We start from the raw sequence: 25,332 nt of genomic DNA, 5'->3' as shown, positions 1-25,332 counted from the left end.
AGAGGTGTTTTTTGCAAAGTGCCTACCTGTGGAGTTGGCCTATAGCTCAGCCGGCCCCGGGAGGGGGGGGGGCAGAAATGCCCTAAAATGAATTTGCCCCCCCCACCCCCCCTCAAGCCCCCCCTGCCCCTGCCCGGGAACAACCCCTGCCTACGGGGTCGCTCCCCCTGCATGACATTGGCGCCAAAAAACAAATCCCAGGTGCCTAGTGGTTTCTGCCCCCTTGGGGGCAGATTGACCTAAAATCGGCCAATCTGCCCCCAGGGGGGCAGAAATGGCCTAAATACAATTTGCCCCCCAAGGGGAGCGACCCTTGCCTGATGGGTCGCTCCCCATCTCTAAAAAAAGAAACAAACAAACAAAAAAAATAAATAAAAAAATTTGCCCTGGTGCCTAGAGGTTTCTGCCCCCCCTGGGGGCAGATCGGCCTAATAATAGGCCGATCTGCCCCCGGGGGGGGCAGAAATGGCCTAAAATAAATTGCCCTCCCCCTCAGGGAGCGACCCTTGCCTAAGGGGTCGCTCCCTTTGCGTGAAATTCACGCAAAGAAAAAACTCCCTGGTGTCTAGTGGTTTCTACCCCCCTTGGGGGCAGATTGGCCTCATCAAAATAGGCCAATCTGCCCCCAAGGGGGGCAGAAATGGCCAAAATATAATTTTCCCCCAAGGGGAGCGACCCTTGCCTAAGGGGTCGCTCCCCACCAAAAAAAATAAAATGAAACATAAAGAAAATAAAAAAATAAAAATGGTCCCTGGTGCCTAGAGGTTTCTGCCCCCCCTGGGGGCAGATCGGCCTAATAATAGGCCGATCTGCCCCCAGGGGGGGCAGAAAAGGCCTTCCCGAAAATATGCCCCCCCTGGGAGCGACCCTTGCCCAAGGGGTCGCTCCCTTTTGTCAATAACAGTAAAAAAAAAAAAAATCCTAGTGGGGTTTCAAAAGCCGGATTGCAAGCAATCCGGCTTTTGAAACCCTCGGAGAGACTTCAAAGGGAAGGAAATACTTTTCCTTCCCTTTGAAGCCCCTCTGGGCCTCCCCAGTGATTGAAAGAGAAATGCTTTTGCATTTCTCTTTCAATCACGCTGGTAGCAGAGCTTCCAGCGCGACTAGGGAGGCCCCTGTGACAAATCAGCGCGCGCTCGCGCGCTGACGTCACAGGGGGGGGTGGAGGGGGGGTCAGGGGTGGAAGGGGAAGGTCTTCCCCTTCCATCCCCGACTTGGGGGGGGAGGGGGGTGCACGGGGGCGCGCTAGCGCGCCCCCAAGTTCCCCTGTGCCATGGACGAGATGATCTCGTCCAAGGCACAGGGGAACTGTAGCCTTGGACGAGATCATCTCGTCCGAGGCACAGAACAGGTTAATGGATTCCCACATGTCCTTGGTACCATTGACTGCACACATGTACGCCTTGTGCCACCTGCTGCAACTGAACACCTCTACCGCAACAGAAAGCACACACACTCCATCAATGTGCAGGCCATTGTGGATCACCAAGGATTGATCACCAACATCGTGGCAAAGTATCCTGGGAATGTCCATGACTCATTCATCTTCCGTCACTCTACCATCAATCAGCACTTCCAGGATGGACGATATGGCAATCGACTACTTGTTGGTAAGTACAAAAACCTACTTATATACACACTGCACAGCAACCCTCTAGGACACACAACACATACCCCACGACAGCAACATGTGGACAGGAACACACAGAGGTCATGACATCGCTAGCCATGTTTGATAGGTCTGCAGTGAACCTGTCACACATCTGAAATTAGTGTACAGTCAAATGTTAAGACGTCAATGATCACAACGTATGGAGAGGTTTGGCTAATTGTCACCTTGCAAAATGTAAGCGTCTCACTGATGTTTAAATTAATCCATTGCATAAGTCTAAAGGTATGGGATGTCTAGGGAACATAGATGCTAACGTGTTACCACCACTGTCAAAATGAATCTGTGTATGGAACTATCATCTCACCCCCAGTGAAGACACGGGGACACCTGTATCACAAGTCACAATGCTAGGGAGTGCACACTGTACAACAAATACCCAAACATACTGCTGACAACCGGTCAGCAGGCAAACACTTGCTCAGCCAAGGAAACAACACAATGCAGATGGAACATCCTACAAGCCTAGGAAGGAACTCAATAACACAAAAGAGTCACAGACAACACAAGACAACTACTGCCATGCAAGGTGATATTAATGGGGCAAGCTACATCAACATGATCCCATTAATTTTCTTTTTCAGCTGATCAGGGGAATGGGATCCAGCCATGGATTATGACACTATTTGGCAACCCAAGCACTGCAGCAGAGCATGCCTACAATGAGGCACATAGGAGGACACGCACCATAGTCGAGAGGACCTTCGGCATCCTCAAGTCGAGATTCAGGTGCCTCGACATCACTGGTGTCAGCCTCCTATATTCACCAGAAATGGTCTGTAAGATCATTCTAACATGTGCCATCCTGCACAACATTTGCATACAAAGGAACATTCCCCTCTTAGAACCAGAGCCACAAATGCCTGAAGAGGAGGAAGAGGAGGATGCTGACCTGCAACATGAGGGGGAACAACAAATAACAGCTGCTGGATTGCGTAGGCGCCAACATATTGTGAACAATTTCTTTTAAAACAACTCACCATCACCACTGTATTAACTAATGTAAATAAACACTGATAATAATCACCATATCATGGTATGGCTAATCATTTGTCCTCACCTTTATCTCTAACTGTCAGAATAAGAGTGTAGCCTCATGGAGCATTACTTATATACCGATCATGACACAGAAATTTCCTGAGCAATTGTGATGCGTCTTATACAACAGTCACATACACACACACTGTAAATGACAGATATCCTGTACATGTCACCTTTGAAGGGCAATAGCAGACGGCCACACCTATTTCACACATACATGTTGGCAACATGGTTCATCGCAGCATATGGCACACAACTAAGACACCATCAGTCTATAAGGGAAAAAAATGCCTCATACATGAGGCAGTGGATGTGATATTGAATTGGTAACAGGAATGTATGTCCAGACCCTTGACAGCAATAATTTGTACAGCACCTATCTTTGCAAGGAAATCTGTGACTAGAGTTCCCTAGAAGCAGAACATAGACAGCACAAGTGCCATACCTATGACAAGCATTGCGCACATGACATTCCATGTACATGTCAGCCCATTTCCTAACTCCTGACACACCCACGCTCCTGGTCTCAACCCACCTGTCTGAAGAGGTCCCTGGAATGGTAATATGTGTACCCCGATATTCCCTCCTCTACACACACAGACTAACAATAGTAATCCAGTGTGCTACACCCTTTCCTATGGTATGCCATTGTCATAGTACATTTGACTGCATGGACGTCAGGTCAATTAATACACTGGCTTGTAGTTTCTAAGCCCTGTTATCACCTGTAGATTGCTTCCTGTGTGAAAGGTACTGTTGGCCATTTGAACTGGAATCTCACCTACAGGACTTGTGATAAACTGATGCAGCACACACCTGTGATTACCTCCATGCACACCACCCATTTGAACATGCACTGCCCCTGCAGATGCTTGGAACAGCATAGAAGCTGCCATTTTGTCAAATACACTGTTATGCATTGCTAGTAATTAAGCCGTGTAACACAGCCCTTGGGTTTAGGCATCACCTTCAAAAACACAGGACAAACACAGTTTCCCATGTCAACTGTCTTGTTCTTCCTCCGACCAGTGTAAGTCAGACCACTGAGTATGTACCTTGGGAAATTGCTGGATCCTGATTGACCCTGCACCCTGTCAGCCTGACTGGCACCTGTCTGTGCGTTACCCTAAAGGTTCCTTGTGGCTATAAAGGTACCACACTTGCGTTACCAAACCTCACATTCCTCAGGGGGTATTTTGTCATGTGCTTCCTCAATGCATACCCAAATACATTGTATAGCATCATCTGCTTTTTAATTGTACCATATTAGTAAAATTGTCTTTGAATACCAAAATCATGGCCTATCCCTTATCTGGGTCTCATGTATGCATGAACGACAAAGTGTGACAGTGTACCATGGCCGTATGCAGGGATTGGGTATGGTGACACCAGCAGAACCAGCTACCTCTGATAATGTGCATGAAAAGTCCACACATGTTAGGACCCTGACAGTTCACACGCTGAATCACATTGCTCACAACATATTGATGGGCTGTGCGTGCTGAATAGCTACAAGATTAATCAACACAGAGGCTATGATGTTCCCAGATGCAGTGGGACCTTTACAGGCCAACCTGTGTACAAATGTTGTAGTGACACCTGCCGGAACATGACTCATGAGATATGATCTCACTCAGCACACCAAGGTTGCCCTGTTGACAGTCTCATAACACATCTGCAGTGACAGGGTGGGACCATCCCCATGTAGGTTCTCATGTCCTCATCGACTTTACTTCCATTGATCTCGGAAGGATACTCAGTAGATACAGGAATAGCCGCCACTGACTCATGATGAGACCTGGACGTAACTGTGACAACATAGACCCCTAAAAATATACAGGATCAACATTGGACCACACACATGAACCAGACGCCTCTATGCAATTGAGCACTGGAAATATGTGGCCCCGTGCTGCCTCGTCTGCTGGTCCACCACTGCCACTGGAGAGTTGTGGCTCAGTCATATGACCACAACTGTGGCGTGATATAACAGTTGTGGGTCTCCTTTGGCTGTCTGTACCAATAACATGGTACCCACTAAGTCTGTACATGTGCCAGACTCACGGTGGGTTCACCAACAAGTGCCTAGGAAGCAGTTACCAAATTTCTAGGACATGGGATGGGCAACATTTGGACCATTGACATGAACAAGCGTCTGCCATCTATCCGGTGCATGCTTTGTCATTTGTGGTGTCTACGTTACCCAAAATCTTGGAAGTGCACACAACAGATGTTGCTACATGCATGACTAGCACATGTCCTCTCTCATTTCCACACTGACTTGCATCTAAGGTTTGGACACATTATTTCACATTCATACAAGTATATTTTCAATAATGCATCTTGTAATGCACACACACTGGGTCGACAACTACATTAGTAGCCAATGCACACACATTGAGCCATAGGCATTGAGGTATTGTACTTATGTGTGTCACCTTGCTATCCTCTCCTGACGCCAAACATGCCCAATTTGTGAAATACATATATGAAGGCCACACATATGGTCATCTAGTGCGTCAGCCAAGAGTGAAAATCCTGTTAAGGAAGTAGCGGATCATGGTCCGCAGCAGTATGATGTCTCACATGTGACCATACACCGTCAACACCAAAGTGGGTGCAATCAGCCTATCTCAGTTGTGTCACAAATGTAACATTACATTAAAATGGCAAAATGACCCAAACCCAGTTAATGCCCTGAAATTTTGACGCATATGCTTCAAAACAAATGACGCACAAGCGTCAAAAAATGACGCTTATGCCCGAAAAACTGCGCATTATGCCCTTAAAATTGGTTAAGTGTAAGACTATTTCCAAATATATGGATGCGGCCTAATTTTTACTCCTGTGCGTTGAAAAAAATGACGAACATACTGTATGCGTCACAAAATCATGACGCATAGCAATAAAAACAGCGGCCATTTTATGCAGGAAGTGATGTAATAGGATATCCTGTTTACAGATTATGTACAGTGGGGGTACTTTCACTTTCACTTTGCAGTCTGTGATTCTTCTAGACTGTGTGGCCGTGTTCTGAGTTTTGTCCAGTGAAATTGTGCTTTTGTCTCCTGTGTGGTCCATTACTTATTAGTTTGTGAATTAAAATTTTTGTTGTATACTGTCTGAGTGTTTATTGTGTACTATTGTCCAGTATTGTATTGTCTTTGTTGTTTGTGGGAGTCTGTTGTGAGTAGTGATAGTTTGGGGATAGTTGGGCTCTTTTAGTTGTTAAGTTTACTTTTTTCTTATTCTACTTTCCCCCTATTCTCTTTTGTTCTTCTTTATCCCCTATTCCCCTTTTTCTGTGCTAAGATGTTGGGTAGGCCACATCTTGGCAAGATGGGTGAGGCGGAGCTTGGGGGGTTCATATGGCTGGTGTGCCATTTCCTCCCACTATGATTGAGGCAGGGGGGCGGGTGATACAGGGGTATCACACCGAGGCACGTAGAATCCGGTGGGGAAAGGTCCTGCATCACTTGCAACTTGCGTCTCGAAGCCAGAGGAATGACCACCAGCTGAAGCACCGCTGGGCTGACCTCATCTCCAGGGAGCAAGATCTGCTGGACCACCTGGGAATTGTGATTGGTGGCCCTGTTGGTGAGTACAAATCATGTAAATGTGCACGATTAAAAGCTCTGTAGTGACATCAGATGATTTGTACAATATCTGCCGGCTATGTTGTTGAGTGTGTGGAATGCTTTGGAAACATACAGAGTCATTGATGCACTATGTTAAGGACCACAATTGCTAGCTGTCAGGAAGCAAGTGCTCTGCAAACTTACTGAATAATTTTGCTTAATGTAAGTTGGTGCCGCCTTTGTGTCAGACAGCAACACAAATTAGGAGCCAATTATGTATATATAGGTCACATTTGCCAGTGAGGTATAGATTTTCCAAAACATTACCGACCTTTGTTGAGGCAACGGCTAGACTGACTTTAGAAACACTACATGATGCAGAAAAAGAGTGCAGGCTTCACGTCAATTGTTGATAGTAATGTGGCCCAGACATATGTCTCATGTGTGTCTGGTTAGTGCGTAAGGAAAGCGTTCACGGAAGTTCTATGAATGTTAGGGATTATTGTGGTCCTTCATCATTCTGGATACATGTCAGATCTGGATTTGGAGACATAGGGAAAAAGTGCAAGGTGCCCTCAGCTAACATCTTACACTGGTATTTGGTGTTTGGTGTTCCACCTTTCGTTTAGGGATGGCAGGCCACCGGTGTGCACATGGGTTCAAATATCTAAGGTTGGTGCAACTCATCATAGCTGGGCCACATCAAATGAAGAAACTGTAACAACATGAGGGCTTACAAATGTCCCTGCCCCTCTGTACATTGTACCTATGTGTCATACATTTGTCATGGCCACAATGGCTGTTTGACTGGTAAGGCACTCATCAAGGAAACTGGCTTTGGATGTCTCTCTTGGATGCACATGATGAGACAAATACACTCCATTATTATGTCTGCTCACTAATGAAGGAGCATGTTTGCCACCACATGATAGTTAGGGCCACTGAATGTGTGCAGATATGTGTATAAATTTCACAGGAGACCCATGGTATGTAAAAGTTAGCCGTGCTATATCGGATACAGTATCATCATGTCTGAGTGGATTTACTTACTTATGTCATCTTACACATAGTTTTTGTCTTTGGAATTGTTGGTCAGTGCACAGAATTTGTGCAAATTTCTTCCTTCTATGCCTTACAGGTGGACCCGCACCCTACACTGTGGGCGAGGTGGCTTCATTCGAGGACCCCAAAAACTCCTGTAAGTGTTGATATGTCTGTTATGTGTTGTGTTTGCTGGTGATGTGTGATGGACTCCTGTGTGTTGAACAAATAGCAAGGTGTGATGCGCTGGCCCATCATTTGTCTTGTTCCATGAGTGGGATTTCATTATCTCAGCATTTTGGAGTTGGCCAATGCTTATCCTATTGTCTTGTTTAGGGATTCTAGGTCATTCCTGTAGGCCCCGCAATGTGAATTGGGATGAGTCATGTGGATAACACTTGTATCAGAAAGAGTCGCACTGGACCTAATCTCAGATTTAGTAGGACTGTCAGACCCACATTCTCCCAGAATGGGGTTGGAAAATGCTTACCCACAGACTTCTGCTTCCCTATTCATTAATGTACTTATGAAACTGTAGGTTGAACTTCCTAGCAGCATGTAGCTCCACATGTAGTGCTACGAGTATGTGGCACTTGAGTGCAATGGCCTAGGTGTGCATGCAAATCATGGCCAGGGGTGTTCTTGCAACTCTGTGTTAGTTGTAAGTCATGGCTTACTGGAAGTATATGATGTGGACAAAGGTCTGCATTGCAAGACATGTGTGTTGCTGGGATTGGTCAAGGGTTTGCTGTCTCCTATTTGTAGATACACCTTACATGTGGTGTGTGTGTTGAGCCAAACACATGTCCAGCTTTCATAAGCTTCATGGGTGTCCATGTTGTTGGAAATTGTTAGTTGATTCTCCACCCCCCACCCTCAAACACAGGCATGGGTTTGTGAATAGTGTACCTAGGACTGATGATACAAGTATGTTACACAGACATGTAAATCAGTGAATCTTTGGTCTGAACCTAGTATACACACTCAGGTTTAGCACATGAGTACTATACTAGCAAGTCCATTTACAACTTGCAGATCATGTGGCCCTAGATTTCCATCCCGTACACTGACATTTGTTGCCCTGGCATTGGCGGAGGATGTGCAGCATGATTGTTAGCTGACAACTGGCAGAACTCTGATGCCAAAATCATGCCAGTTGTTACCCATCTTGTAGGGTTTGGATGTGCTATGTGTGATACGATCTTTGTAGGCTGGCCTGCCATGTACTTCCTCAGGGACATTCAATGATCTGTATGATGATAGGAGCTGTTACAAGTACAGTAGATGTACTTTCTGATTTACTTATTGTGCCATTTCACACAATGCAGTTCCTAATGTAATTTTTTTCATTTGTCTTCACAGCTGCTAATATGACACCCCTCCAGGTGTGTGAATTCCAGAGGCGGGCAATGCGGTACCAGCATATCCTGCTGGTAGAGTCGGGGTACAGAAGGATGGCCCGAAGATACAGGACCGAACAGACCGAACGGAGCCTGGAGGGCTTTCCCACAGGGTGGCCCTTCTTTGCCCACCACAGCCACCACCAGCACCACCACCACTACCACCCATTGACAATACATGGCCACACACGTCCTCAGCTGGTACACAGACCACCCCAGCTGCAACAATTGACCCTGCTGCTTTTGTGGACATGCAGCACAAAATGGACCGTGTCCTCAGGAAAATTTGTCACCTGCGGCAGGATGTTCGGCATATCAACGGGCTTGTGCGGTCCATTAAGCGGACCATCCGGAGGGCCAATGTCTAGACTTTTTTGATGGACATGATTCCCTCCCCTCCCTCCTCTTTCCTTATTCTTATACTTTGTGGGTTTAGGGGGCTTAGTGTTAGGTTAGTATAGGCTGTTAGTTTAGTTAGTGTTAGTGGGTGGGAGGTCCTGATTATTTCAATTTTTTCTTTTTGAGTGTGTGGGTGGGTGGGTGTTGGGCTATGTTGGGGTTCTTGAGTGTTTTGGAAAAAATAAATAAAAAACAATAAAAAATTATAATTAAAAAAATATATATGTATATATATATATTTGTTTAGTATAAGATAGTATGTGTTAAGGTTAGTATCTGTTGTCCTCCATGTGTCGCGTCTCATAAGTGGGGTGGGGGCTTGATGTTTGGAACGTTTCGTTACATGTGATAAGTAAGTTTAGCTTAGGTTAGTTAGGGACAGTTGTGGGTAATGAGTAGTTAGGGTAGATTAGGGTAGGTAAAACTTTTCCACGAGTTTTCTCTTCTGTTATTACTGTTTAATAAATATGTAGTGAACCCTTTACAGTATGTGTGAAATGCTTGTAGATCAGGGCCTTGCCATAAGTGTACATGAATTTTGTTGTATTACATTTGTGTCCAATGCTACAAACAAATCCCAACTGAGCTGCAAGATTGGCAGCTACCCCAGAGCTACCTTGCAAAGATTCGACCATTCATTGCAACCACCAATCACAGTTACTATGGATCCCAACGTGTTTTATTCATTAAGTATGTTTTCAATGTCACATACAGTGCTTCCAGATTTATGATTGGGGACACTGTGTTATGTCTGACTGCAGTGTGATGTTCAAGGAAACCCTTGTTAGCTGAGTGGTAGTAAGCACTCTTGTAGTATCGTGTTCATGACTCACATAGATCATTTGTGACACTGTTCAGCATGATTACTTATTTGGATGTAAACTCAGACACCTTCATTCATGCAGTTTGTTGACTGTTTGCTTAGATTTGTGGGCAATGTTATATGTGTTAGTATTGCATGGTGGCAACATTTTGCTTCCACTATTTAATGGCTTAGATATCCCTTGAGGGAGCATTATTCTGTCCAACACAGCATTATGGTGTATGGTTTCTCTTTTCATCAGATATTACCCTCAGGAAGGGCAGATAATGGTGCAATCCAGGCCACTGTGCATAGTTAGCAGACTACATAATTTCAGGACAGTTGTATTGACAAGCTATGTAATTTGACAGGAGACACATTTCAGTGATCTACTATACGGTTTATGTGTCACATTACACAGAGACAAAGTGGTTGTGTAAGTGCTATTTATTGAGAAGTGCTGTAGTGCTATATGTACATTGTCCATGATTGTGAGTCCATTATAGTGACATCTTCCATTCTGATCCTACACAAGTGCTAAAGGAAAATGCATTTGACATGCTGGGGTGATGTGTCAGACAGTGCAGAGGGACAGGATTTGCCAATGAGTAAGTGGGAGACAAGCACTGGGCAGGCTGACAAGATATACAGTGGTTTGCAGAACAGTCATTGAGTACAGTTGTTGTAAGACTGGCATGTTACAAAGTGCTGGACCTTGGTAATAGTTGGCCATGTGGCAGGGACTAGTGCTTCCGGGTACTTTTCCGTGTGAAGGTGATCTGTTCCATGTCTTCTTCTTCTGATGTGTGTGTTGCCTCCTCTGACCTTGGTGGTGGTGGTTGTGAAGGGGCAACACACACCTCAGTGTTAGAAGTCGTGGAGTCAGACATCCCGGTCGCTGCTACCTGTGGGGGTCTTAAGGGCAGTACTGCTTCAAGGAGGATCTGCTGGTTCTTGAGAATAGCAGCCACATCACGATGGTAGGCAGTCAGGTCGGCCCTGAGGGGTTCAATGTTGCATTCGTGCACACGTTGACAGGATTTCTGTTGTAGGTGTTCGGTCAACTGTATTACAGCTGTGCTGATTTCCTTCAGCCTTTTTTCAAGTTCCTGCAAGATAGTTGTTCGCCCTTGCATAGCTGCTGCCTGTTCTTCAGTTCACATCATGCACGAACGCACACCCTCTAGGCTGGCTGCCATAGTTTGCATCCCCACCCGCACTTCCTTGGCCAGCTCCCACTGTACTCCGACTACAGTTCTCTCAAAGCTGGTGCCTGTGTCATCTGAGTCCTCAGCTGTATTGGAGCTGGCAGGTCTTTCAATTGGGGTGGTGGGTGGGTCCTCCGTGATGGCTGCTTGTTCTGAGCTCCTCCTTGTGAAAGAAGGTGGGGTTTGGAGGGTTCCAAGGACATCTTAGAGGGTCTGGTGGCTGATGTTTGTCAGCTCGTCATCCATGTCATCAGGGTAGTCCTGGACAGGCATATCCGCAGGAGATCCATCATCCTCTGCAATGAAATAGGGTACAATTAGTTAGTCTGTGTTGTGGCATTGGTGATGTGACATGCCTGTCTTGTGATGAATTCACATTGTGATATTGTTTCCTGTTTATTGCTCCAGTCTGTCAGATGGGCATTCTCCCAGGCCTATGCCCCACCTGCATGTCACATGTATTGTGGTAAGTTATTAAAGTTGTCGGCCTCATCTCCTCTAGTGTTGGTTCTGGCCAAATAGTGATTTGCCACCTTCTTGTCCTACTCAACCCTCCGTCTACATCCATTCTCATGGTGAGGCCTTTCACTGGCTGTGGGTGCTCTGATGGCACTAGCAGCACACTTAGCAATCTGGACCTGCCCCAGTCTCTGATCTTTCACATCCACTCATATGTAGTTGAAATGTAGCATATACTATGCATTGCATTGTTATGGCACGATATGGATGGTAGCTTTGGTAATGTGTACAGCTGATGTTGGGGAATGTGTGGAGATTGGATTGCCCTGATAGTCGTAGCAGTGTCCTATTTCCTCCTCTGACTGTGCAGGTGTATGTCAGTGACCAGTTACATGTGTCCTCCCCCTCAATGCTGTTGTCTGAGCAGTATGACATGTGGGATGTTGCATTGTGACCCAGCCACAGGATGGACCCTGGCATATGCAGCATTGGTGTGACCTTAGTGCTGTGTAGCTCCTAATGTTGATGACATTGGCTGATGTTTGCAGCAACTATGGGCATTCACATTTGACAGGACTGGAACATTTGTCTTGTTTCAGGGAATTGTTACATTTGTCATCCTCAACCCACTAATTTAGATGTGTATGATCCATGGGGACGTTACTGCCATTGTCTACTTGAGCTGCACACAGAGCGGAGGTGGTAGTGGCAACTGTTGTCACTGTTACATTCCAGTTGTCGGTATGGCTAGAGGTTGTTAATTGGGCCCTAGTTAATGTAGGGGGTATAGTGGCTGACGTGTGACGGGATGTCAGTTTGACGTTGTGCCCTTCCCTCCTGGCGTGGCTTTACCTTTGCTACATCGTTGGCATGGCAGCATACCCCCATGGGACTGTTGTTGGTGTTGTGGTATGGTGTGCCCCAGCTTCTCTCTGTACAGGACATGCCACCATGCCATACCCCTTTACCCATGCCACTCCATGTATATCATAGCTTCCATGCATTTTGTGGTCGGTATCCTCCCCCCCCCTGCTTACAGTTAACATTAGTGCATTTTAGTTTTCCATGTGACTTACCCTGCATGTGTGTTGTCTCCTGGTAGTCTGCGCTGTCCTGTCCTTGAATCCCTGTGACGATCTCCTCAGGGATGACGGCTGCGACCATCTCCTCCATATGGTCCAGGGTCTCCTGGTGTGCTGGACTCCCACCTCCAGTCTGCAGTGCTGCCTTCCGGTTCCTGGCCATCTTTTCCTTGGTCCTGCGCTTGCAGTCATGCCAGCGTTTCTTGCACTAGATGACTGTTCTGCGTACTTCTGCCACATTGTTAATCTTGTCAACAATTTGTTGCCATATTGCCTCTCTCCTACTGATTGGCAACTTTGAGGTGACAAACAGTTGGTGCTGGTGTTCCGTCACCTCTTTAACCAGAATTTCCTGTTCCTCTGCACTGAAGCGGCACTATCTTTTCTTCTTCAAACTGTCCTGGTTCTTGTGTGGGTCCTCCTGGCTGGTTCCCTGTCTGTTGTCATCTTTCTGGGGTCTGCACAGGCATCTGGGATCCATTTTGGCTGTCCTCTGCTGAAATGGCTGTGTTTGCGGGGAATTTTGACGCTATTGCGTCAAAAAACGCTGCATATCCGGTTTGCGGTGTCGTAAATCGACCCACAGTCATTTCCGCTGCGTTAACGTCGTTTTGCTTTACGACTTGATGCTACGGTGTGCGTAAAAAAAAAGACTTACACCTCTGGTTTGCGCCGCCGGGCGTCAAAGTATAAATTTGACACCCGCATGGTGCACCGAAATGGCTTTAACCAGCGGTAATATTTTTGATGCAAAACTGCGCTGGCGCAGTTTTGCGTCAAAAAGTATAAATATGGCCCCAAATCTTTCCAGCAGCCAGCCTGCATAGAAAGGGTTGGTAGTTATCTCTAGGCACCATTTAGCCAGAAGGCAAAACAAACCATGGGTGAGTAGCTACTCCATAAGGCTAGTCCAGAGACGAAAAGGTTTGTAACCCATTTACTAAAATTAAGAAGAGTTGTTTTTTCTCTAGCTTTCAGTGGCAAGGAATTCGGAATCCTGGCCCTAATACTGACAACTTCGCTCAATGTTCCACTTTAGGCATGAGAATTGAACCCTCAGCAGGTCACGTTAAAGTGAGTGCCCTATACGGATCGAAATGCATTGGCTGTTTTTTTCCCAAAAGTATTAGGGGAAAACCTGCCAGGCATATGTAGACCAGGAAGAGAATTTCTAAAGATGCCAGCAGCCACTGCAGTGCCTGAAAACTGTGAGAAACCTATCAAATGTTCTTAGGTTTAGGATCAGATATGTAGTTCTCTGCACTTTTTACATCTGATCAAGTTCCCCTATAGTGAACATTTGCATTGTCAAGTGTGGCATTCATCAAAGCATCAACCGGGGCGGAGCGTCGCCCCACTGGCTGAGCCAGAAGCAGAAAAATGAAATTATAGTCTACAATCGTTTTATTTTTCTGCTTCTGTCACAGCCAGCAGTGCAGGGAGGGGTGGGGCCAGGTCACAAGAGGTTGGAGGGGGGGAGAGGGGAGCATGCACCTAAGCGTCCATGTGTGTTTGGCCGGCTGTCAGAGGCCGGCCAAACACACATGCGCACTTAGGTTTCTCCAACCCGGCTGTGTGGAACAACCGGGCTGGAGAAACTGCACAGACCCCAGGGCTGTGTCTGGGCAGCAGCCTGAGCCACTCAGATTAATCCTGGTGCTTCTTTCATGCTACGTTTAGCATGAAAGCAGCACCAGGATTGCTGGTGAGCCTGTGCTGGTGTCCCAGCAGTGAATGCTGGGAGACCACAAGAGGAGAGACGAGCGAGGCGGCAGGGACAGAGGCAAGGTAATTTTTTCTTTTTTTCTTTTTTATTTTCACCTTGTCTCTGTCACGCCCCTCCCCTTGAGTTATGTTTAGTTGTAATTGTAGTTTCCAGAAATTCTAAAACGATGACAGCACAACCAGCCCATGCACCCAAAGAGGACCAGTTAATCAGATGTCACCCTCAGTGACAATGGTTTTCAGGGCTTTGTTTGTGGCACTGAGGTCTTCTTGTATGTTTTGGTTGTACCTTGGCATTGCTGATGCATTTTGACAATAGTTCTTTAGGGTCTGTACTACTGAAGTCCAAAGATGTAGCTACCACCCACATACCACAGCTGAACCGTGCCGATGTTGATGTCTTGTAGCCATAATCCTTTAGGTTCACACAAGATATTGCCTCACACGTTTGTAGGGCTGGTTGCAATGAAAGTTCTGCATATGCAGCAGTTCTCAGATTGGCATTGTTGTGGTAGGCATGATGGTGCTGGGTTCAAAGCTCATTGTTCTGCAACTTGAAAGTGGCATCCCTGCTATGGTCCTTTTTCTTCACATAGAGCATCTTCAATTACTTGAGCTATCACTCTCTTTGGTATTTTGTTTTTGAGAACTTCCTTGTAAGTAACGGGACAGGCATGTCATATTCTGAGTGCCCGCACTGCATGAAGTGTTGATACACCAGTGTTTCTTATTTCCGATTCATAATTTTAAATCTGCATTTGGTTCATTCTTTCGAGTTGTTTCTGGTAAGTCTAACCAACATAACAATTCCTACTAGGCAAATTGCTTACACTAGCTGACTGTTATTGTTTCCTTCATCCAACCAAAAAAAACACAAAAAAAGTCTTAAAATGTCTGATGATGAGACAAACACTTAGGACTAAGGCCAAATGCCTTTAAATGGTCAGCTTTCAGATCTTCTTTAGATCTATAAGCCCAATGTGCACATCTTAAGTTTTCTCTGTGGATAATAAATTACTATTCCAAGGTAGTTTTGCAGCCTGACCATTGTACTCCTGTTGTTTGAAGAAATGATCTCCGGGTCTCTGAAAGATAAAACATAGTACATAATTCTCCCATAGTTCCTGTGTGGATCCTCTCGAACATTACCTTGGCTGCCCAAAACCAGCCCACTCTGACAGATCACTTCTATTTCAATTCTGGATAATCTATAAAGACTCTGGGCCTGATTTAGAGCTTGTGGATGGGTTACTCTGAAACAAATGTAACAGATATACCAGCCACGCTATTACAAGTGCATAATATCTACTACCACATGTGATAAGGCAGATAAGATATCCCTCGAAGTCTGAATCAGGCCCTATGGCTGTATTTTCCTTTGCAGTCAGTAAACACTGCATACTCTGGGGCACTTCCTTATTGCTTAGGGGATTATAGAGCATCTGGAAGACCTTTCTGTGTCCAGAGCATGCCTTGTGCTGCCCCTCTATATAGAGACCCACTAATCAGGCAAAACCACAGCAAGAGTTATAGCCCTGAGTCCATTTCCCACAATTATGTGTCTAAGTGCAATTCCCTATGATAGAATGCAAGCACCGCTCTATCCAATCATGCACAACACCAAAACACTTCCTGGCTATGTCACAATGTAATTCAATACATTTCTGCCCAAACACTCTCCCACAGTGTAGCATGCTACTTGCAGTCTCTAAGGCTCTCTGACATATTGTCATGGCTATAAAGTGCTTTATTAATGCAACTACACTGCAAGACAACGTATTACACTAGCCTCTGGCATGTTGGGACAATGTAGGTAAGGGAAGTTGGCAAGTTAGATCCGTAACCTCAGGATAAGGATGGCTCTAAGGTCTGGGTTGATTGGGCTGGGGCACGAAGCAAGCTCAGTGCTTGCTGTGGCTAGATAAGGCATCGCCCTCCAAAGCAGCGGCGATTCTGGGCACAAGCCAGGCCCTTTTTGTGGATCATCCCATTGCAGTAGTCACCTCTCCCCATGTCCCTCGCTGGGTCACGGGCCAGCATTCTGCCTCGGCCGGTGCCTAGCAGCAGACTTAGAACTGGTGCGGACGAGGGAAATCCAACTAATTATTACAAAGCATTGGAAGGCCTGAGGTTGGTGTTGATGTGATTTCTGCCCAGTTCTCTATTACTGCTGCTTTTTTAGGTTGCAGCCTATAAGGCAGCATAGGTGTCTGGTTTGCTAAAGAAATCTTGGGGACTTTGAGAAAGTTGACCTAGCAATGCATTCTGCCTGTTCCTGGCCATTGGCTTTGTGGTTTGTAACTCACACTTTCTGGTTTTACATTTGCTGGCTTTATTTGCTTTCGGCTCTCCAGGTTCAGTTTGTCCCACTTGTTGCCTAAATCGTGTTTTCTGTACCCTTCCACAATCTCACTTCCTGTTAAAAGGCCTTTAAATCTTGTACTTATCTAATCACATTTGCTGTGCATTCAAAGATCGAGGTCAAATGTCAGGCGCTGTTTTCCAAGGGTGCTTGTTTACTTTTCTTTCTCTGACTTCAAAGTGAGAGGATTTATGTGACAATCTTGCTGGATTCTGGGGGTAGGAAAGAGTTTTTGTCTTGCACAGGACAATATTTGAGTGAAAATTTCAGAATTATGAACGAACATAAGAAGCAAGTTTTTGCTACTTTAATATGATCAAAAAAATCAGTAAACTAGGCGATGCAATTTTCACACATTTTCATCTGTGCATTGCGTAGTTTTATTAGTAAAACTGTGCGTCTGTGCAAATGTAACGGTCATTTCAATTGAAAGTGTGTTGACATTAATGGCAAAGTGCTACCACACCATGAATACTCCACTCTAAGCCACTCCACTCTACTCTTCACCACTCCACACCACTGCACTCTACTCTGCACCACTTGACTTTACACCAGTCCACGCCACTGCACTCTGCATCACTCCACTCTACACCAGTGCACTCTATGCCACTTCACACTATGCCTCTCTACTTTACCCTGTACCACTCTACTCTATGCAAATACACTGCTCTCAATACCACTGGACTCTACACCACTATACTCTGCAACACTCTACACCAATGCATTCTTCACCAGTCCACTCTACTCTATGCCACGCCACACTATGCCACTCCAGTACACGACACTCTCTGTCACTCCACTCTACAATACTCTAATCCACTCTTCGCCATTCCACTTTACGACACTCCACACGACTCTCCTATATGCCACTAAATTTTAGCCATGCTGAACAGCAGTCACACTGGTGAACAACACGGCTTAAACACATTGGCAAAGCTAATAGCTCTTGCATAGGCGGAACCTATTGGCTTTACAAATGGCTGTCTTTTCAGTTAGCCAAGTAAAGAGTGAGTGTTTTAAAAACGCCAGTTAAATTACATTGCATGAATACAGGGCAGTGGTATACAACAAGCTTTACAAGGAATATACAGGGAGTGCAGAATTATTAGGCAAGTTGTATTTTTGAGGATTAATTTTATTATTGAACAACAACCATGTTCTCAATGAACCCAAAAAACTCATTAATATCAAAGCTGAATATTTTTGGAAGTAGTTTTTAGTTTGTTTTTAGTTTTAGCTATGTTAGGGGGATATCTGTGTGTGCAGGTGACTATTACTGTGCATAATTATTAGGCAACTTAACAAAAAAATATATATACCCATTTCAATTATTTATTATTACCAGTGAAACCAATATAACATCTCAACATTCACAAATATACATTTCTGACATTCAAAAACAAAACAAAAACAAATCAGTGACCAATATAGCCACCTTTCTTTGCAAGGACACTCAAAAGCCTGCCATCCATGGATTCTGTCAGTGTTTTGATCTGTTCACCATCAACATTGCGTGCAGCAGCAACCACAGCCTCCCAGACACTGTTCAGAGAGGTGTACTGTTTTCCCTCCTTGAAAATCTCACATTTGATGATGGACTACAGGTTCTCAATGGGGTTCAGATCAGGTGAACAAGGAGGCCATGTCATTAGATTTCCTTCTTTTATACCCTTTCTTGCCAGCCACGCTGTGGAGTACTTGGACGCGTGTGATGGAGCATTGTCCTGCATGAAAATCATGTTTTTCTTGAAGGATGCAGACTTCTTCCTGTACCACTTCTTGAAGAAGGTGTCTTCCAGGAACTGGCAGTAGGACTGGGAGTTGAGCTTGACTCCATCCTCAACCCGAAAAGGCCCCACAAGCTCATCTTTGATGATACCAGCCCAAACCAGTACTCCACCTCCACCTTGCTGGCGTCTGAGTCGGACTGGAGCTCTCTGCCCTTTACCAATCCAGCCACGGGCCCATCCATCTGGCCCATCAAGACTCACTCTCATTTCATCAGTCCATAAAACCTTAGAAAAATCAGTCTTGAGATATTTCTTGGCCCAGTCTTGACGTTTCAGCTTGTGTGTCTTGTTCAGTGGTGGTCGTCTTTCAGCCTTTCTTACCTTGGCCATGTCTCTGAGTATTGCACACCTTGTGCTTTTGGGCACTCCAGTGATGTTGCAGCTCTGAAATATGGCCAAACTGGTGGCAAGTGGCATCGTGGCAGCTGCACGCTTGACTTTTCTCAGTTCATGGGCAGTTATTTTGCGCCTTGGTTTTTCCACACGCTTCTTGCGACCCTGTTGACTATTTTGAATGAAACGCTTGATTGTTCGATGATCACGCTTCAGACGCTTTGCAATTTTAAGAGTGCTGCATCCCTCTGCAAGATATCTCACTATTTTTGACTTTTCTGAGCCTGTCAAGTCCTTCTTTTGACCCATTTTGCCAAAGGAAAGGAAGTTGCCTAATAATTATGCACACCTGATATAGGGTGTTGATGTCATTAGACCACACCCCTTCTCATTACAGAGATGCACATCACCTAATATGCTTAATTGGTAGTAGGCTTTCGAGCCTATACAGCTTGGAGTAAGACAACATGCATAAAGAGGATGATGTGGTCAAAATACTCATTTGCCTAATAATTCTGCACTCCCTGTATTTTGGGGATCAATCTTAATAGAGCAGTAGCCTCAGTCCAAATAATGTAAAGGTGAATATTTAATTTAGTAGGTCACATATTCCTGGCATATAACAGCCGTTCCCGACAGTGTCTCAATCCAGAGAGCACTGAAGTCAACAGCACCACCTACTGGGCAAATGGAAACATGATTCTTCATTTGTCATGGATTCAGGTCGATTCGCTTTTAGAAAAGGCAACATGTGACGTGGCCATCAAACAAATGATCCTGAAAATGCCATTGTATTTATAAAGCAATGCAGAACATATGGGTTAAGCAGCGGGGCAAAAACCCCTGCCGCACCACGTTCTTATTTTAAAGCAAGCCTTTCATTGAATATACCGCTTCCCCCTCCTCTTCAGTTCAGTTTTATTAATCTTACTTTCTGCCTAAAGATATTCTTTTGTTATCAAAATATGACTTTCATCTGTGCTTTATTGAGCAAAACGGCAGAGTTAAAAGAGGAGCTGATTAACTCAAGTATAGCTCGTTGCAAAGCTGCCCCTGGGTTAATTCTGATGGGATTCTGCGAGCCGTGTTAAATTGAATTCTTTTCAGATTTAACAGGGGTGGCAAAAACTCTGACCGAGTCCACGTGCGCGGCTCCACTAAGAAATCCAACTGATGTATTTTGTCACGGTGCAGCGTCATCATGCTTCGTGTTTTAAAACAATGTGTAATATTAGTAGGTAGAAATAAAACGAAGACGACATTCCCTTGGGTCAGTCACACAACTGCGTCCACAAGGGCAGCCACCATATCAATGGCTCTCCATCCCAATCTCAGACAGGAACAACTATCACAGACATGTTTTTGCATTCCTTTTTCCCACATGCCTCTTTAAAGTCATGAGTAGTGAACTGGTATATGGGTAGGTGTTGTGTTACAAAGACAACTCATTTATAAAAGAAACAAAAAAATACTCAAATAAGGCTATGTGTTACAAATATTTATTTTAAAAAAACTCAAACAAGGCTATGTGTTACAAATATTTATTTAAAAAAATCGACGTGACAGAAAAGGTAGGTAAATAGTACTCAAAAGACAAAGCCTGGTTATCTTTAAGAATTGAGGACTACGATCCAGATACCCGATAAAAAGATATAGTTGACTTTAAACGTAGAAAGAGGCAGCAAAATCATTGGAGGGGCAAACGAGTGAATGGTGATATCACTGAAGATAATGTGACGAAAGCAACAGACCATAGCTCCTTCGTGGGTGCAGGCCACTATTCCAGGGGCTGTCCGTATATGAATGTTGTCCCGTTTGAACTTCGCTGTTAGAGTTGGACACAAAGAGTTGTTCAGGCCCTACCAGTGAACATCACGCGCTACAACTATAAGTGCTGCAAAAATGTATTAGGCGCTTGGTGTAATGGGCAACATTTGGGAGCACCACATATTTTGGGAGTTAAAAACGGCCTATAGTGATTGTTAAAACCTGCACACCACATTGCCAAAGAGTAATGCATGTACAATTGCTACCCAGTACTGCTGCTGATAGCAGCTTAACCTGCTACTGCCACTGCTATGGTCACTGCTGTCTCCTTCACTGCTACACATTACAACAAAGAACCACTTGTAGCACTATGGTAGAGTACCAAACATACAGTTGCTACTCGCGGTAGCGTGGTAAAATATAGGTTTAGCATGCTAATAGAAGCACTGCTAATACTGGCACAATGGTTCTGTGACTGAAATGATCATTGTGGACATTTGTGTGTGACTAGCAGTTCAGAACTTCCAATCTCAGCAGGGCCAACTCAGCAGTTCAGCCTTCAGATGTTGGTAAATTGAGTCCATTAAATTGGATAATAGTTATGCATGTTACTTACAGTGGTTAAACAGAGCAAAGCTGTAGTATGCATTGCTATACAGATAACCTCATCCTACAATGCTGCTAAACACGATTGTATGACACACAACTAATGCCTGCAATCAGCGATGCATTTCCTACTACTGCTGTTTCCACACCCAGAAGCGTTACTGAGATGACAGCTTCCTCGGCCGCGGGTAGTGCTACTCGCTCTCTCACTATTACAGACACTACGAGTTACACAATTACACAGGTCACTACGACCGACAATTGCTAGTCAGGGCAGGGGGAATCAGCACTGTAATGCTACTGCAAGACTACTGTGCTAGTGATTTGGAAGGCCCCCTATGCCATGTCCCTGCATTTCTCTCTACATTACACTGTACCACTATTGTGTTTTTTATAATGGCACTACATAGCACAGGCAAGTGGCCTTGTTCAGAAAGTGCAGTCACAACCTTAAGCTTTCCCGCTGCCAAGACTACCATCCCTATGATAGTCGGAAGAACTACTGCAGCCTTAAGAATCACAGCACTGCCACCATGAGTACTACCCCTACAGCCTAGTCCACTACTATTGGTACTGATGTGGTGAGTTCAAGAGTGCTCTAACTTACTGCCATCAGCACAGAGATTGCTGCCATCGAATACCACCAGTCGTCATGCTGCAAGCCAGCGGCCCGAGCCACCTCTTCCGGTCACTGCTCTGTGAGCCACCCCAGTCCAATCAGGGCATTCGTCCCAGCTAGGGAAAACAGCTGGAGTCTTTGAATGATTTACTCAGGGCAGTCAGTAAGGACGCTCACAAACAAGTGTCTAAAATGACATGAAGGCCAGAAATCAGGAACAGACCAAGGATTTTCAGTGCTCCAGACCAAGAAGCATTTTGCCTCCTACAGAGTTCTCACTGCCCTGACAAAAGGCTGTTTTTTGGCCCTTTGACACCACTATTAGGTGGTGCAAATTGCTGCTATATTACTTTTTGTACATGCTAGCCCTACTAGAAGTTGATTAGGACATACTCAGCCGAAAAGACAAACTTGAGTAAAGCAACGGGAGACACAAATTGTAAATATTTAAAAACTCTAAGAAATGTAGAATGTGAACGCCTATCATTACCAGAAGGAGACTTCCTGGATGCATTTATCACCACAAATGTGAAGGATATTGTACTGCAGACCACTGACAGCTGTCTGTCATTATCCCTCTGATCCAAGAAATGACAGGTCAATCCCATAAACCTGGATTACCAGGTTAAATCTTGCAAAGTGAAAGTAATATTTAATGTTGATCACTCTAGCAAATTAAAGTGAGCGTTAGGGCTGCAAATGCAGACAGAAGAGAAAAATGGACACATAACTCAAAAACCTCATGTAAGAAAATTTCCTTTTTGTGTGGTCACCACCCACCTTTTCTGTCTTTTACTGCTGGTGTATGGACTCTAAACACTGGAATGTGCTTGGATCCCTAAAAACATTTAAAATTGGCTAATCCTTGATTGGTATATTTAACTTACCTATAAATCCCTGGTATAAGGTACTCTATGTTCCCACGGCCTGCAAGTTAAATGTCACTAGTGAACTGCCGCACCCATTGTGACACCACTAAAGTGACAAAGTAATGCATGTCTTCAGGCCTGCCCCTGCAGTTAAAATGTGCAGTTTCTAAATTGCAAATTCGACCTGGCAAAATAAACCCTTTGCCAGGCCAAAACCTTTTTTTTTAATATCCATATGTCACCCCTAAGGTAGGGCCTAAGTGCCTACAGAGGAGGGCACATGGTATTTAAAAAGTAGGACATGTGTACTTAAATTGTACATGTCTTAGAAGTTAAACACTTCCAAAGTTGTGTTTTACTGTAGCAAGGCTGGCCCTCCAATACAAAAGCACTGAGTTATATTATAACACCTCATAATGTATAACTTCAGTTTGGGAATAGCTAGAACCATAATTTAAGGACTCAAATTATTAGGAAATGAAAATGTAATCTGATGGTAAAGTTCGATTTTAAATTGTTATTTTGAAAATGGTACTTTCAGAAAATTGCCATTCTCCTGCCTAAAGCCTCCAGAAGCCCTTTCAGCAGTGTTCAATTTAAGCTAGTGGTTGCCGATGAGGCCACCGAGAATCACTGCTGGGGAAGAGCAAATCATTTTCCGCAACAGGCATTTGCGGAGTGCAAAAGAGGGAAAAACAAAAAACACAGAAAGACAGAGGAAGAGAAAGATGGAAACTCACTAAGGAAGAAAGCAGGGACATACAAGAGTGAAATAAAAGGGCAGAGTGTGTCTGGTAGTGGCAAGAGGAGGATTTAAGACTATGCAGCCTTGGTACTCACACACCAACATTTAACTGGTTTCTTTCCACCTGATCAAAACTGGTCCCTGTATATGACCCACGCTCTATCCTGGGTGACCTTAACTTTTGACTTTCACTCAATCTGGCGTGACCGGATACCTGTGGCTGGCACTATACACTTTTTGGCCCTTTAAAAAAAAAAAAAAAGCTTTGAAAAAATCATATTTACGATTCACTACATCCAATTTTTTTGTTGATTTGGTGTCCATTTCCTCAAATTATTATTTTATATTTTTATAAATTGAAGTGAGATTTTTATTGTGTTGTGTTTTCTACATTTTAATTGTTTTGGTACTGATAACTGCTTTAACCAGGTTTCCTAAGTTAAACCTATCTTCTCTGTGCTACAACTGCCAAGGATTAAGCTCAGGTTTAAATGATTGAGTCCTAATTGGATTTAGTAAGGAACAGTGCCATTATTACTTCAAGAATACCACTATGTACTAAAACTAATGATCTACTTTCTCACATTATAAGTCATGGTTCAAATGAAAACATAGGAAGGCATCAATTCATGACACTATAAGTATAGATATAAAAAGCTGAATGTTACCAATATACGTCATTATTTGATTTCTACCCAAGCATGCTTCATCAAATTGTTTCATGTTTTAATGTAGATGACAAAAACAATGAAAAAAGCAAAGTAATGTAAAACGAGTCTTTTTAGTAAAATACATCCCTTCTCTCTTCAATGAAGGAACACATTTTTTCTTTTTTTTTCGTTTTGAATAGAAATTGAAACCATTCTAAGTATTCTCAATGCTTTTCTATTCTGCGCCTTCTGGATATGCTAAATTGACTGAGATCATGGTTCAAAAACAATGCTTTAAATGGTCCGGTACTGTCCGGTACTGAGTACCGGCACTTTCTTATTTTGAGGGGGAGAGTACCGGCACTTCTTAAGGAAAACATAATACTTTTAACTGGAGCGTACCGGCACTTCTCGGAAACAAGTAGGGACTCTGGTACGGAGTAGCAGCACTTCCATTTTTCCATTTCAAGCACCGTAAAGAAGCTTTAACACGCTTGTCCGTGAATATCAACTTGATGTTAGACACGCGAAAGGCCTGTTTTTGTCAAGAACTTTCCAACAATGCACATGTGCAGAATTCTGAAACGTGCAGCTCGACATTTTTTCGCCCTGCTAGTAGTTTTTAAACAGCTAGCGCATGGTTTTTATTTATTCCAAAAGATTAGTTCTGAGCCTGTTGAGAAACAATGTAACTACACGATCCTAAACCAGTGTGATTAGCTGTGCTTCTTTCACCACGAAGTTTAATTTCCATAAATGTCCGATATATAGATATCAACCTGTCCGTTGTCATCACAGCGCTCACCGTTCTGCAGGGCTCACTACCAGCAGACTGGTACCGAGCCTGATAAGAATGCCATCTAATCGCACCTTTGTACCGTGAAAGATTAGTACACACCCTTTTTATGTCAGATTAAGTGTCTTTTCCGCCTTTCGCATTACAGATTTTACAAACGTCTTTAACCTTTCTTAGTAATAACCTTGTGCTTTGTATTTGATAGTATCTACTGATTACATCAATGGAGGAACGTTTTGCATAGACTTGTCACTCCTTTTGCGGATAATCATAACTTTCTTATTTCGATTAGTCGCTTATTAAAAGTTAAAAAAACACATTAAACTGTTATCAGGTTGAAGTCTTAAAAATGCATCACGTGAATAAGAAGATTTTTTCAAATTAGTGAGAT

At 44.2% G+C, this 25,332-nt stretch overlaps 1 protein-coding gene across 1 annotated transcript in view; it reads right to left on the bottom strand.

Annotated features, from left to right (window-relative positions):
• Positions 1-25,332, bottom strand: part of MYO3B (myosin IIIB) — a 1,099,693-nt gene that overhangs the window by 714,903 nt on the left and 359,458 nt on the right. The gene's annotated exons all lie outside the window — the stretch shown is intronic.

The sequence above is a fragment of the Pleurodeles waltl genome, chromosome 3_1, assembly GCF_031143425.1.
Source record: "Pleurodeles waltl isolate 20211129_DDA chromosome 3_1, aPleWal1.hap1.20221129, whole genome shotgun sequence".
Taxonomy (NCBI): domain Eukaryota; kingdom Metazoa; phylum Chordata; class Amphibia; order Caudata; family Salamandridae; genus Pleurodeles; species Pleurodeles waltl.
The sequence above is the reverse complement of the archived record's forward strand: the minus strand, read 5'-3'. Positions and strand labels throughout refer to the sequence as shown.